The sequence below is a fragment of the Apium graveolens genome, chromosome 6, assembly GCF_009905375.1.
Source record: "Apium graveolens cultivar Ventura chromosome 6, ASM990537v1, whole genome shotgun sequence".
NCBI lineage: Eukaryota > Viridiplantae > Streptophyta > Magnoliopsida > Apiales > Apiaceae > Apium > Apium graveolens.
The window spans coordinates 193,268,490-193,285,403 of NC_133652.1; the positions used below are offsets into that span (position 1 = coordinate 193,268,490).

General features: G+C 34.0%; 1 long non-coding RNA gene across 2 annotated transcripts; it reads right to left on the bottom strand.

The window, feature by feature from the left end:
* Window positions 1–11,962: 11,962 nt before the first annotated feature.
* LOC141666620 (uncharacterized) lies at window positions 11,963–16,015 on the bottom strand. 2 transcript variants are annotated; one of them, XR_012552304.1, is made up of 3 exons: window positions 14,115–15,821; window positions 12,503–13,494; window positions 11,963–12,340 (listed from the first exon to the last, which is right to left on the bottom strand). It is a non-coding gene; the product is annotated as an uncharacterized LOC141666620 (long non-coding RNA). The 2 variants fall into 2 exon arrangements; XR_012552303.1 differs by lacking the exon at window positions 11,963–12,340 and having other exon boundaries at window positions 13,174–13,494; window positions 14,115–16,015.
* Window positions 16,016–16,914: the final 899 nt, after the last annotated feature.

A 16,914-nucleotide genomic window follows, 5' to 3' on the forward strand; every position in this document is an offset into this window, starting at 1 on the left:
TCTATCAGTATTCGAATGATATTAAGCAAAATGTTTATAATTTTTGTATTCACTCAAAAAGGATCTCCAACGAGAGTGCGAGCTGTCCAGTAGTAAGGACCAATGCATTGATATGAAGGATCACGAGTTCGACTCTCACCAAATTAATAATAATAAAAAAAAAATCTCCAACAACAATTTTTTTATAAGTCACTTCTCCACACAAACTAAAACAATTCTTTTATAAGTCAGTTCTCCACACAAACTAAAACACACATTTCACTGCTGAAGACAAGTCAAGCGTTTAAATCCAATCAAATACCATTCAAAACCAGTGTTCTAAAAGACGGGATTCAGAACTAATCGGTGGAGGCACCTAACAGGGATTAATCGGATAATCGGGGATTAATCGGAGTGATTAATCAGATCATTAGTCGGGATCAATTTAATATTATTTTTTATATATATAATTATTTTGTATACATAATATAGATTTAAGTAATTATATAATAAAATTTTAAAATAAGAGATAACAAACTTACAAGTTAACTAATTGAAGTTATTATAAAATAATTTTTATATATATTTTCTAAATTTTGACTGATTAATTCCGATTTTTGACCGATTAACCGATTTTTGACCGATTTATTCAATTTCTAACTGATTTTTACAAAAATGTTTTTTAATCCGATTAGTGTAAAATCAATACAGTAAGTCACTGAACAACGATTAATCAGTTATTAATCCCAATTAATCGCGGTCTTTTAGAACAGAATTCATAACACAAACACTTAAGACAAACACAAACACAATCTTCTAAATCATATATATACACACACGAACACACATTTCTATAATTACACATTCCATATCAAACATTCTGAAATGGTAACTCTCACAATTCATTCCTCTCCTGTTGCATACATTTTATTTATCGAATTTTTGTCGAAGTGTAATTATATCAATTAAATGTTAGCCCTTTTTTCCATTCCATTTCAAATTATTTGAATTAGAACTTTAACCCACATTTTTTTAAAATAATGTTGCATGCCACTTTTTTTATCATTTTTCCTACAAATACTCATCATAGAAAATCTAGTCTTCTTCGTTCACGATTAATTCACTCAAACATTTTTCTTTCTTCAAAAAATTTATTCAAGATTTTTCATTCCATTATCTCTTCTAAAAGATCGCTCAGCTTAACAACAAGCTCATTTATTTAGTTTTGAAAATTAATTGCATGAGTGATCCGGAGAGTAAATGACTGCTTCAACTCCTCTAAGGTCGAAGGGCTCATCACGCCAACTTTCAGGCTTACTTTTAAGTAAACTGTAAGGATCAAGATATATTTATATAAATATATGAAGTTAAATGATTATACATTCTGAAGTTTGTATAGAATCAGCAATCCAGAGTAAATACGAAAACGAATAGGTGAAGGAGCTCTAAGAATTAAAAGCGTATATTTAAGTTTATGACATGAAACTATAGTTAAAATTCACATATCTATTTTAAACTAATTTTAGAGCAGCAATAGTGTTAGAGTTACGAAGTTGTACTAATGACATGAATCTACAAAAAGTACTCCTCAACTCAGAGCCTCATCAAAAGACACCATACCATAATTACCAAGAGTAACAGGGTCACCAAGACTATTTTATTCAATTGCTAGCTCTATCAGCTTGCTATTATTGCTTAAGAGATGAAACAGAAGCTTGCGCTTGCTGCAAACTGAAACAACCATTGTACCAAGAGATGATATGAATAGTTTTTTCAAGCCGTTCAAGATTAATTTGGAACCAAATGCAAAGAACATAAATACCGAGATCCCAATTTAAAAAAATTTAGACCAAAGGAGAGAACGTTCGATTCTTAGAATAAAAAGGATATTCTTATATTTTTAATGATGTATTAATAGTACATATACATATTCAAAAAAATACTTCAAACGTACGTACAGAGCACGAGGAAATGAATTACATTACCATCCATTTTTAAAAGATATATGTTTCACTGATTCATTCTGTTTCAGCAGCTCCTTCAAATGTTTGAAAAACAGTTTCTATATATCCTACATCTTCATGACCCTTAAAAGATCAGTCTCTTGTATATCCCTATTCAACATTTAAATTTAATAAACTATTATAAAGTTACGAGCAAAATTAAATCGGAGCGATAACATAGATATAGGTATTTACCTAAGCTCGTTGTTCGTTAAATTCTTGAAAGCCATAAAACAAACAATTTTCACTTGATGTTCATCTTCAGAATCACTCTTGTCAAGAAGTAATAGAGTAGAAAATGCTCCATTCAATAATTTGAGTATAGTATTGTTATCAGAAATGTTTGGAGAACGCACTCAAAAAGTTTTATGAAATATAAAATCTTGCATGTCGTGGAAAAATTATTTTAATATTATACTTTAAAATTTGCAAATTTTGTTCAAGAGTCGGTTTAGCTTAGCTTAAAATTGTGATTTATGACTTAAAATGATTTAACGTAGTAAGTCAGGAGCTTAAAATGTGTGTTTGGGTAATTTTGTATTACTAGCTTAAACCATATGCGATGCATGTGTTTTCTTTTAATAATGTTTTTATAATTAAAATTTAAAATTTTGAAAATTTATATATATTCAATTTTAATATTGTTTTTCTAAAATAATATTAAGATATTGGTTGATAGAACATATATATATTCTATCTTATTTTATTATCATATTTAATTGTATTTTGCATTAACTCGACATTTATTTAAAAGATTTTAATGTTTTATTGCAGAAAAGATATGATTCCTATATTTGGAAGGATTTGGACTTAAAGAGCTAATTTGGAGTTAAATTAGAAGAAAATTCGTATATATTGGGTTGTACGAGTTGACTATATTGTTTGGGGCATATCTCGAGTTTCAGGAGTCCATTTAAACGATCTTACAGTCCACTCGAAACTTATGGAATCCTCTTTTATTCAGAAGTGGGCCAATAAGAAAAATCCAACTAGAACAACCCAGAACCAGAGGAGAAACAGAGCTACAAATTTTAATTAAAGAATCTTATTCAATTTAGGAAGCCTATTTGTATTTGGCTTAATGTATTAAAATACTTTTATTATTAGAAATATAAATCAGATTTTATTATTAGAATTAGTTTTTATATTAGGTACAATACAGACATACGTTACTTTCACTTTTACTTTGGCTAGCTAGGGTTGAATAGAGATGTAGGGAGACCACGACTTTTCCATGTGATAGGGAGGATTTAAGGTTTTCCTATCCAAATCTTTTATGTATTCTTATTAGTTTAATCATGTTTCTTTGTTATCTTAGTTGTTTTACTTGTTTAATTATTAGTGAGTAGTTGTTTCTAGAGCTTAAGGGGGAGTCATGTTTGCACCATAATTCTGGCATGATTTTCACAGTGGTTTGATGGGTTATGTGTAATTCTAATTGATAGGTTTTAATTATTGATTTATGTAATCGGACGATATCATGAATTGATTCATTGCAATATGGGTATAATCGAGAGATATCTATAATATACTATTATAAACAGAACACCCCCTATTTGGTAGTCGGTTGTTCGGTACAGTTGTTTGGTACGACAAATAACAACCGTCAGATCTAAAGTCAGATAGATGAGAACCGTGGGATGCGATAATAAAATATTATTACATTAATATTTAAACTGCTTTCATGGATTCAGGGTTCGAAACCCGTCAACAGCTTATTATATTTAAACTTTTATAATCTTTATTTTAACAATTTCTACAGGTTTAGGGATCGAGTCCCGTGAACAACATATTATATTATATTATTTATTTTCAGTCAAGTCTCAAATTATCACAAAACATTTATTATTATAATTTATTATGTTTTTCAATTTATTTTTCAACTATTGAAACTATATATCAAAATATAATAATTTTAAGTTATAGTTATATTATTAAAAATCATTCAAGTGTTAAAAAGAATCCGTACATCGCACGGGTCATACACTAGTACTTACTAGAGGCACACATACGTTAATCATTTTATTAACAAATAAATCTAAGAATATTGAATTAAATTCTATGAAAGTTTGGTGACATATTGTGTTATAACTAGTGTTTCTATTCTTCTTCTGTATGTTGCATATGGTTAATTGGTTTGCTTATAACTTTTTTTTTAATTCGTTATTGTTCTGGTTACTTGAAGAAATCATCTAGACAATATGTTATGGTGCCTTTATTAACTAGCTATATACAACAGATTTCTAAGTAGTGCTAAATAAAAATAAAATTATCAACTTATTTTATATTTCAGGTCTGTAACTCATGCACTTTTACTGCAATTCCTATAGTTCAATCCTGCAAATCAATCATTTGTGAGCGGATTCTTCCTAAATTACTTACTTAAGTTGAGTACAGTGCCAATTGACCTGAATCTCCCCCGCCGGTCACTAAAACAAGGTCATCAAATGAAAAGAGATATTGACTGTCCAAATTATGCGCTAGTTTTAGAACATGCGTTTCCAGAAACACTGTTGGCCTTGATTTTTCTTCTTGTTGGTAAAATCTAAGAAAAGCAATTAACAACCTCCTTTTTCATATCTTTTGTGTGTGGTAAAATCTGAGAAAAGCAATTAGGTAAATTTTTAGCTGGTGCAATTTTTTGAATTATACGAGGAAATGCATTATATTTAGATGGTGAAAAAAAGTGGTCACTTGATGAATATATGGAGAACAAAATGCAATTAAAGCCACGTAGTCATAGGACATATGTGAATCAGATAACCAAGGAGGGACCAAGGACATAAAATGCTACTACAGATTCGTCGAACAGTAAGAAGTTTTTTTTAATGATCTATACCACTGTAAATCTCAGGTGCGATTTCTTGAATTTTGCAGAGAATTCAGAGATTTCTTGCTGTTGTTGCTCTAAAGTCCAGTATAACTTTATTTTAGACTCACATCTAATTTCCATGGATAACAAACTTCTTAGGTACTTCCTATTCGTTATACCCAAAATTTGGCATTGGATTGACTCGGGTCAAATGTGGATTAAGTACAGTCAAAACCGGTATTGCATCGTGGATGGTTAGGACGCGTCCAGGCACGTAGGACACGCCTACCTTTGAGGAGATGTTTAATGGTCTAGTAATTGTGAAGCTTGGGAGTGCATGATTAGGGAAGGACGCGCCCAATCGTGGTGGACGCGTCAGTCTTGGTGAAAGTACTTGATAATTGTGGTTTTGTGGCAATAGAAGTTGGAGGACGCGCCTGTCTTGCTGAGGACGCGCCCTCAGTATTGCAATGTTGTGTGTAACGGTTTCTAAAGAGACAATACAGGGTTCATAGAGGTAGGGACGCGCCCAGTGTCTTAGGACACGTCCTGTGCTTGGTCTATGTATCCTTAATGGTGACTTCAGGACAAAACTTGCATGGAGAGGAACAATGGAGATTGTTTTTACTAACGTATTTGTTGCAGGTATTCTTTGAAGAATTCCCTCCATGAGACGGTCAAGGAAGGGGATGTCCGTGAAAAGCTTGAAAGCCTCCAGGGGTATGCCTGATGGTTGAAGGCCTCCTCCTGTATTCAACGGGTGTCCTCGTTGGAGATGCGGGGTTAACATTGGTGTATGCTTTGGGAACTCTGTTCTTGTATTCAACGGGTGTCCTCGTTAGAGAACTCTGGAGTCATCCTGCACTTTGCACCCAAGAGCTTGGGATCACCTGTCCTGTTATCTGGTGGGTTATCCTCATTCGGGGACAGGGATGCGTCGGACACTTGGGGTGAACCGTGGCTATACCTACGTCCGTAAATCAAGGGAGATAGCTGTAGCGGGGTGTTATCCTTGTGCAGGGAGATGCACTATCCGTGAAGTCCTGCGATTACGGACGAGCCCTGGGCCTTCGCGGTTGGGCCTCATAGTTGGACACTCCTAAAGCTAGCGGAAGACGGACTTTGGATGGGCTTCTACCAGGCCTAGGAATAAGAAGTCTAAGCCCATTAGATTTCTTGTTTCACAAGAACTACGTCAGGCTTGATCCCTATATAAAGGGTACGTAGGAACATTGAGAGGGTAAGAAGTTGAGAACTGATAAGAGGGCCACCACTTACTCTGATCAATCTCAGCCTGAAACAACCATAAACCACCATAAATCGCTTGATTTTCCGGCAAAGAACCACCATCATAGATCTTAATTCCGGCGAAAAACCTCAATCTTTGTTGTTACCAGATTCCTCCGTCAACAAATTGGCACTGGAAGGAGGGGTGCTAATTAAGATCGTAATCTTAGGAGGAAAAGATGTCTTACAATGGTGATGGAAGTGATAGCAGATCTAAAGGAGAAGGCGGGGGAGGCTACACTCGCCATGAACCCTACGTTTCCAGAAACATGGCAGATCCACCGAGAGCTCCGGATGTGGGGGGGGGGACACCTCCGGTTCTCATCAGTAATGCTGATATCTTGGAGCAGCTGTACCGCATGAGGGATACTCTTAATAGTTTTCACTCAAGACTGAATACGGTGGAGCGTCGGAGAACGAGGAGAGGTCGTCGTTTTCCCCGTCACGGCCATGCCGTGGGGAAGGCGCCAGTAGTTGAAGGAGATACCCAGGGCAGCGGAGAAAATCCGCGAATCACTCTGCGGCGCTTGGAATATTCTGATTATGTAGAACCTATTGTGGAGCTTGTCGATGAGGATACTGATGGTAGGGAAAGGCCTCACCTTGGTAACCAGGTGGTACCACACCCACATAGGTCTGGGAGAACGATGGATGAGCGTCGTCGTGCGGAGAACACTCAGAATCAAGATGAGGAAGGAAGAGATTTTTCAACCTTGAAAAGAAGGCTTGGCATAAGGTTGGAAGATGACAATTTGAGGATGTTACTGGTAGAATGACAAAAGGAAGGAAACTCTGGAGAAGCGAGGCCCCGTTATACAACGCGTATGCCCCCTACATTCCAAAGGGATGACAGGGTACGGCACCGCGAGCACGAGCATGCCCTTCTGTGAGGAAGGCCCGGGAATCACTACCGGGGATATCAGAGGAATCTTCAAGAAACCAGACCGTCTAACTTCATGGCAGAGTAGAGACAAGAAGAAATATTGTGATTACCATGAGTCTACCGGCCATGACACCCACGAGTGTCGTCACCTAAAAGATGAAATTAAGGAATTGATCAAGGTTGGGTTCCTCTTAAATTACTTACTTAAGTTTAGTACACTGCCAATTGACCTGAATCTCCCCGCCGGTCACTAAAACAAGGTCATCAAATGAAAAGAGATATTGGTTGTCCAAATTATGTGCTAGTTTTAGAACATGCGTTTCCAGAAAAACTGTTGGCCTTGATTTTTCTTCTTGTTGGTAAAATCTAAGAAAAGCAATTAACAACCTCCTTTTTCATATCTTTTGTGAGTGGTAAAATCTGAGAAAAGCAATTAGGTAAATTTTTTGCTGGTGCAATTTTTTGAATTATACGAGGAAATGCATTATATTTAGATTGTGAAAAAAAGTGGCCACTCGATGAATATATGGAGAACAAAATGCAATTAAAGCCACGTAGTCATAGGACATATGTGAATCAGATAACCAAGGAGGGACCAAGGACATAAAATGCTACTATAGATTCGTCGAACAGTATGAAGTTTTTTTTAATGATCTATACAACTGTAAATCTCAGGTGCGATTTCTTGAATTTTGGAGAGAATTCAGAGATTTCTTGATGTTGCTGCTATAAAGTACGGTATAACTTTATTTTAGACTCACATCTAATTTCCATGGATAACAAACTTCTTAGGTACTTCCTATTCATTTTACCCTTTCATTTCATCCTTACACACCTCTCTTTGGCATTCATTTTGTTTACAATTTATTAATTTATCTAAAAATTATTTAATGGTAATTCAGATAAAAAGAGACGCCAAAGCTTCAGAGCAAGATCTTAAGAGTTAGCCCCGCCCCTCGAGTCACTTTGATATTTTAATAAGGTCCTAAGGATGTAGAATTCAGTTTGCCTGAAATTATGTTCATCCAATAGAAAACTGATTTTAAGAGAATGGGAATGTCTGCGCATGTTCTGCTTTGTTTAGCCAACCTGTCTTCTTTTTGCAATCGTACTTCTGTTAGAACATAACTGCCTTTCCCATTAAACTTCTGGGATTGATTTTTCTTCTTCCTGGTGAAATCTTAGAAAAGCAATTAGCAACCTCCTTTTTCATATCTTCTGTGTGCGGTTGGTGGGAGGGAGCAGGGCATGAACCTTGCAATGAAAATTGATAGCTACATTTTTTACAAGTCATAACCTTAACCACAACCTTGCTGGTGCAATTTTTTGAATTATAGGAGGAATGCACTATCTTTTTTATTGCGAATACAAGTAGCCACCTGATGAATATATGGAGAACAAAATGCAATTAAAGTAACATAATTGGAAAATAAAACCCACATCCTCTCTGTGATAAGAAACATAGATACATAAAATTTGATGTTGAAGTACCTGTGTGTTTTGAGTGTTTGACGAAGTCTAGTTAAAAGCAGGTTTCCTCTTGTTTTTTGCAGTTAAGCATCCATTTTAGGAATATAACTTATAATTGAAACATTAGGCATGAAGAAACCTTTATGGACAATGACCAATGAATAAATACATGGAAAAGGTAACAAAAACAAATACCATTTCACAGAGACGAGTTCTCTAAATGCATAAAAACATCTGGTTGATACAGAGTAATTTTATGTTGTGCCTGTGCTCTATTTGCAATATATATGGTCCCAAGCTCTCCAGAGAACATTTCCCAAATTAAATTTGTATATAACACGTATTCATTCTGGCACAATATATAACATTCTTGGCAAGTAATACTAGTTTTACTGAGCAGGCAACCAATGTAAAATAGACACCTAAATGTGGTTCTCACAAGATAAGTGATAGAATGCATGGTTAAGTAAGGGTGCAATCATAACACCAAAACTAGATTATATCTCCTAAAACCAAACTACCAAGTGACCTTGATCGTCAATGTACATCCATGTATAATGTATACTTATATTACATTTGTAAATAAGTAAAGATGAGTATTTTTTTTCCTAATCAGCCTAAAGAATCAAGTCATTAACAAGTCGATGTCACTAATATATAAAGTTACCATATGTGGTTGATTTTAAGGTATGTGGGTAGTAATGATTACATAGTTAAAGCACGACAAATGCACATAGAAGTGCAATATTAATATTTTTCCTTAACAGACAAGGTTTAACAATAAGACTGTTGATGTAAAATATTTCTAAGTTTCTGGCGAAAAGTTAGCTAGACGATAATAGTAACAGATTATAAGTTCTCTTGGGACCAAATGCTTATTGAATGGTGTAATTCTTAATATTAAGCTCTTCCAAAGTCTCTTTGTAGTTTTGAGATTTTCTTGCCTGAGTGATCGTGAGAATATAAGTATGCCTCACATCATTTATTCCTTTAAGGATGAAAGAGTGCTCAGCACTCCAACTTTCAGTCTTACTTTCCAGTAGCCTGTAAGAGCAAAAACATGCAATTAGTTTGAATATTTTTATAGTTTGATCTGAACTTTATCCAAAGAACCTTTTCATGCTGATGTTTAGTGTTCTAGAGTCGATTTAATTAGTTTTAGGAACATTAGGTCAGGGTTCTATAAGAATCCAGAACATGAAAAGTTTATGGCTAGGAACAAGAGTTAAACTCACATACTTACTTGTCTATCTTCAGCTTCAAAGCTGCAATAATCTCTGAGGAAGTTGTACTACTGACAAGAAGCTCTATAGTATCCCTCAACTCAGAGCTCCGGCTTAGGTTGCTGATAGATTTGCAGAGCAATATAGAATTCAAACAATTTACTTTCTCATTGTTATCCTTCAAGAAAACTGTAGTGACAAGCCCCATCTCTTCAACGATTAACTGTGTATTATTTTACAAAATTACAAATTAAGGCAGAATAAAAATTATTTGTAAATACTCGGATTTGCAATTGTAGAGAGATTGTATTGTATCACCTGCTCATTGTCAATGATACAATGTCCGCCTATGTCAAACCGGTGCATTACGATGGCAAGCATAATTCCTTCACATATCATTTTGCAATAATCACCAAAGATATATAACAACCACCAATAGACGAGATGCGATGTATATTAGAATTTTAGTAGTTCCAGACCCCATCAAGAAAGACCACAAAAGAAGTACAAAAAATGATAGGTTCACCAAAACGATTTTATTCAATTGATGTATGATATTGTTAGTATCATTTAAGAGATAAACCACGAGTCTGCATTCATTGAAAATTTTAACCTGTTAAAAAGGTGCAGTAATAAAATCTATAAAACAATGAATATGTACCAGAAAAGTATTTTGTGAGTGTTAGTATGAAGGATTGATGATTCCCAACTAATCAGACTACCATCCAGTTTCTTAAAGATGTTTCACTGATGCTTTTTGTTGTGGAGGATCCTTCAAACAATTGTAGAACGTCTGCTATGTCCTCTTTCTTCATGAACCATAGAAGTTCGTCCTCATTTATATTCCTAGTCAAATATAAATATACAAAATTATTTCACTAAATTAAAAGGGAATTCAAAGACAGAGCAATCAAAAGTATTTAATGTGATGACAAATTGACAATGATAGATTTCTTTACGCCTAAGCTCATTATTTTTCAGATTCTTAAAAATTATTGAAATGGCATTTTCAGTTTGATGCTTATCATCGAAATTACTGTTATAGAGTGCATCACAAATAGTATGTAACCTCGTACAGACAAGAAGCTGCATATATATTAGCAAATGCTGCTTTGATCTATTTAAGCTGAACTTTCATTGTACTGTTAGTTTGTTCAGGGGCGGCGCTACTGGGGTAACGCGAGGTGAACGACTGCATAGGGCCCTAAAAATTTGGGGCCCCCAATTTATACCACCTTATATGAAATTGCTTTGGTGAAAATTGAAAGTGATCTTTTGGATGAAGCTGACATCGAAAGTGTTATAAATAATTTTGTCAAAAAACATGCAACAAAAGAACATCTCTTTTTAAGTACATTTGTGAGACTTTAATTTTTGTTTACAGTATCTTTCGATAGTTTATTTTATTTTAAAAACATAGTTTAATGATTTTAATGTAAATCGAAGTATATATGAATGGCCCAATTTTAAAATTTTGCAAAGGACCCCCAAAATGTTTGCTACACCCCTAAATCTGTTATTAGAATCTTGAATTCCTTTTGAAGGTCACAATAACGTCTGTACAACATACACATGAGATATTATAGCTTGAATAGTCTGAAAGAAATCTCTTTCATGGAAACGACAATTCAATATCTTCAACATCACAATCTTAAACATCCCCGTCCCTGAGGCAATCACAAAAATCGCAAGTGTGCTTGTAACAAAATGAACAACAAAACTTGTTGTATCAGGTTTGATAAACAAAAACCAAAATAAAAGAATTAAAGAAGAGCATAGGATATACTGCACACTTGTTTTTAAAGCAGTGGAATTGACTTCAGTTTAGTTATTATTATGTTGAGAAGGATAAAAGTTGAAGCTAGCTAAATCACAACTTGAAGAGTCATCTTGGTTTCAATAGAGGGGACACCGTAATAATAAAAGTTAAAGGTTACTTGGTTCCTAAATAAGCATCAGTATATATTTTTTTGCTCTTTATCTCAAGAATGACATATATCTATTTTACTGCTGTGAACATATCTCTACTGCTCTTGTAATTATTTCAAATAGAATGTTGATCAAGGGTAGATTATGAATAAATGAAATGTTAAAGCTAGGATTTACGGATAGTGATGGGCTCGGGGCTCCGCAAAGTCAATCCCGAGGATGTTAATAAAGAGTGTGAAGATGAGTGTTCATATAAATACACAAGAATGTTATTGTAATTAAAAAAAATTATATATATCATTACAAAAATATCATTAACAAAAAATACTTACATTTCAGGTATTTTTCATAAACTCAATCTCAAAAAATTTATGATGTTAAACATTAATATTGGACATACACATGCTCAACCTTACTCGGTCGTCACTATATTACAAAATTTATCGAAACAATAATTCTATCGTGTTCATAAAAAAATGAGAAACACAAAAATAAAAAATTGTTCACTAAAAACAAACTATAAATACTCTATACCCTAAATACTTATTTAATAGTAAAATCAACCATCCCGAGATCTTCCATAAGCATTTTTAGCTGAAGAATGAACTCAGATCTTTGTTCTTTCTTCACCGTAAAGTTTTGAAACTTTCTGACGTTAGTGATCTCGAGATTAAACATATCTTTCCCACCGTCTACACCTTTAAAAATGAAGCACCACTCAGCACGCCAATTTTTAGGCTTATTACGAATAAACCTGCAAGTATCGAAGATCATTCTGTTATATATGTAGAGAAAGCCTTACTTTTCATAAATTTACACTTAGATAAGTTGTTATATATGGAATGAAATAAGTGAAGGTGCTGTAAAAATTCACATGTAAAGTTTATGACATGAATATAGAGTTGAATTCTCATACTCGTCTATTTTACGCTTCAGAGCTGCATCGTTATTGGAGGAAGTTGTGCTACTGACAAGTATCTCGAAAGTTTCAGTCAGTTCAGAACTCCGGTCTAAATTGCTGATAGATTTGGCAAATAATAAAAAATTCGTAAAAGTCATAGTTTCATTGTTGTCCTTCCTGAAATCGGTACTGTAAAATCCTATAGCTTTAAAGATATACTGCAGATTGATTATGATGAAATTAATACAGACTATAAAAGAAGATTCAGTACTAGAAAAACTGGATGAGAAATTTTAACCGATGTCTTCGTGGGTGATGTTAAAGACCCTCCTTTTAACATCGGTTCCTGACCGATGTCTAAAATTACTTATAACATCGTTTTCCTTCAACTAACTGATATCTTTTCTAACATTTAACAACAGTTTCTTTTAATACAACCGATGTTATAAGCGTATTTAGACATCGGTGGTAAGCCGATGTTAAAACAGGGGGTCTTTAACATCACCGACAAAGACATCGGTTGCTGTTTTGCTTTACTATAGCCGATGTTTATGACCTTTAACATCAGTTTCTTTTAAATTGACTGATGTTTGTCTCATATAAAACTGATGTCTATTTACATGCTCTAATCATACATATATATAATATAAATACACCTAAAAATACCAAATCCACAACAAAAAACGAACCGAAATAAATACCGAACTTCAATTATCATTGCAAAACCAATCCAGTATACAACAATGAAACCGAAACATAAAACTAGACGATTGAATAATCACCAATATGTATAAGTTGCACAAATCAATAACGGTTGCATCTCTAAGAAGCTAAGAGCTAATTCACAAGTAACAAAGCTATTTCATTTTGGTAACCAAAAAAAGAACTTCGTAATAACCGAGAGCTATTACATACAGAACCTAATTTCACCAGAAAGTGCAGCACCATCTGCAATCCAAGCAAGCCATCTGAACTGTATATCATGCTTTGATCGAGACGAATACCCTCTGCAAACAATTCATTAATTCAACAATGTTAGACTACAACAGAGATGTTATCACTAAAATGCAATATTGAATTTTATTAAAGAACTCATGAAAACTACAGAATACCTTAAAGACAAGTATAAACTGCTTATATAACTACTTATATTACTGGTTATATTAATTTCAATTAGTTTCATATTCAGCCGACACTGTTTCTATCAGTTAGTCACTTGTACTAGATTTTCTAGTTATTACCACAATTATGTGACATTGTTTCTAAAATACAAACTACATAGATGAGTATGTCTATCTAAAGCATTTTGTTATTTATACAGATTGTGTTGAATGGAATGTGAAATAAAAGCAATTCTAGTATTATTTAATGTAACTTTTTCTTGTATAAGCTCAATATTAGGTTATAAACATTGCACGTGTTCGCCATGAGAAGTGATGCTGCAAACTTCAATTAATTAAGGCTACCCTTTTGCAATATAATTCACAACATGCATCATAAAACGTATTGATCCAAGTTGCAAAATGGAAGCCTAACGGAAAGGTTAAAACCAGTAGGCTGAACTATGACTTGATGGATACTTTACTGTTAGAAGCAGGAAAAGCTAATTTTCTCAAAACTAACTTACAATTCGCTGCGTCCAAGTCATCCAGCAAGAATAGTACAATCCTTTGAGTAGCAGATCATCTTGATAATAATTCTGCCATCTTCTCACACATTCATGAGAATGACAGCATTGGTCCTTCTTCTTTCAAGCATCATTACAAACAACTTATTTCATTGCTTTCATTTGATTCACGGGAAAGGCCTACTCTTGGACAAGACATAGGCAACTTCATTTATCGAGGCATTAAGTTAAATTGCTTAAGAATGATTCGCGTACTTGATCTTGAAGGTGCATTTAGGCCTAAATTACCAAATTCGATAATAAAGCTATCTCAATTGAAGTATCTAGGCCTTCATCACACTCATATGGAGCTGCTTCCTGAGCTAATAGGTAATTTATCTAACCTTCAAACCTTGGATTTGAAACACACTTGCCTCAGGAGCCTTCCATGTTCCATATGGAAGTTGCCACAACTACGACATCTGTACTTGAGTGAGAGCTATCACAACAGGATTATGGTTACCATTAAAAGAGCAGGGTATATTAGCCATCTGAATATCAAAATTGCATCACCTGGAATCCTTGAGGCTGAGATCAATTGATGATATGAATAGCCCAGATTACCTTAATTTGACAAATAGCCCAGCTGCAAATTCTTCCTAGCATCCTACGGCAACCCTTTTGCAATATAATTCAAAACATGCATCATAAAATGTATTAGTCAAGAAATAAGAGGTGAGGATACCTGATATTTACAAGAAACTGAAAGAGGTGTTGCAGAGTTTGTGCTTGTAGACAATGAGTTGAGAAGGTGCTAAAAGCATAACACAATGGCCTTACTAAAACAGTTCTTCCAAAAAGGGAGACAAGAGAAATGGCCAAGAAAATCAACATAATCAGATGTATGTGTGTGACTAGATGATGCAAAGACAAGTATAAATGGGATGTTTGCAGCAGGTAAGACTTGTAGTTGTTTGCTTAACAGTTGCTTACATGTGTGTGACAAGATGAAAGAAAAGTACAAAACAGAAACATACACAGACATGGTTGTCACAGAACCATGTGGAGATAAGACGCTGAAGTATTATCAGAACACAAATCACAAGCCTTGCTAACTCGACAAGTCGTTCACAATGTACTATCACTACCGTAGAATCAATAGATACACACACTTATTGTATACCGTTAAACACAACAATTTTACATATTATATCAAGGACCAATGATGTAGTTTCAGTCTCAAAAAAACTATGTAAAGCAGAATACACACAGATAAGAATATTGCATACTAAGAGGATGTCATTGTTTTGCTTAGAGCTCTCGGCCTCTTCACCGCTTGCAAACACAGATATATGCATATATATACACACATAACATAATCTAAATCTACACACATAAACACAGTGATACATATATATATATATAGCACTAATTAAAGCTACTTACCAATTAGAAGAAGGATCCAAAACCACAATCAAATAGGTGCTCCTGTACATAAAATTGAAAGAAACAAATTGAAAAAATTAGGGTTCAGTCTAAACAAAGCTTACCCAAATCCAAATCGAAAGATTTCGAGTCGAAGAGGTTCGAGCTTTCGCGTTGAAGATCGAGGTTCGATCTTTGCTGTTCTTCAATATTGATTAGCTAGCTAGTCCAATGGCTTTCAGAAATGATTATAACTTTCCGAGCTCGTAGTATATCTTATATTTTGGATCTGAGGGTAGCTAGTCCAATGGCTCGTTTTTCACATAACCATTCCTAAAATTTGTTAATATCACAGGGATTTGGCAATTTCAAGCTTTTGGTTTCTCCCACAATATCTGCCATACTCCTTCCCAATTTAAATAGTTGACATATTATTATGGGTTTTCTAACTAGATCGGTTGATGCATCAAAAACTTGTATTGCGTATGAGCCTGCTCCCATTTCCCGTACCATAGCTTCCATGGATTTGACAATTATACCTGGTAGTTTTGATATACAATACATGGTTTCATTTGTTAAGATCTTATCAACAAAACCATGTATAAACAGGTTATAGACTATGTCAGGTTTTGCATTTTCACAACAAATATATCTGGGATATTTCGTAGATTTTGTCAGTATGCAAATATCAGGGTTAGATTTATAATCATAATATTTCATCATTTGCTCATATGTTTTCACTATCTCAGGTGAGTGTTTCAGCTTATCACTCATTGATAAATTTGACAGAGTAGTTGATATGTTGGTTGAAGGTGATGGCATAATTGCAAGCTTTGATGAAAATATTATAGGTTTTATTGTAGGGATTGCAACTGAAGCTTGTACAGTTGTTTTGTCTTTTATAGCTTCTATTATTTGTTTCAGAAAATGTTGGTTCTCCTGAACCAGGGTTTCTATCTCCTTTTGGAGTTTGGTGATTTTCTCATTATTGGTTGATATATAAGAAGTGACATCAGTGATATATTTCTCAAAATTTTCCATCTTTTGTTATCCTGCTAAGAACAACAAACAATTAAATTTTCCCTTTACAAAAACAAAATGCATGACATTCAATGGCATTTAATTTTCTAATAATTGATATTAATAATTCATCAATATACGTTCTATTAGGAGTGAAATAATAACCAATGTATTTTTCTATTTCTAGAAATCCTTTATATGCTTCTTCTAGTTTTTCTGTATTATTTTCATCTAATCCTTCGAGAGCAAAACTTTTTATGAATTCTACAGCTTCTGAAGTAGTAGTCCATATTATTAAAGATCCCGATATTATTTTCCATGGTTGAGCTTGTCTTCTTGTATATTCTATTTTCATTGTTTATTTTCTCTGCTAAGA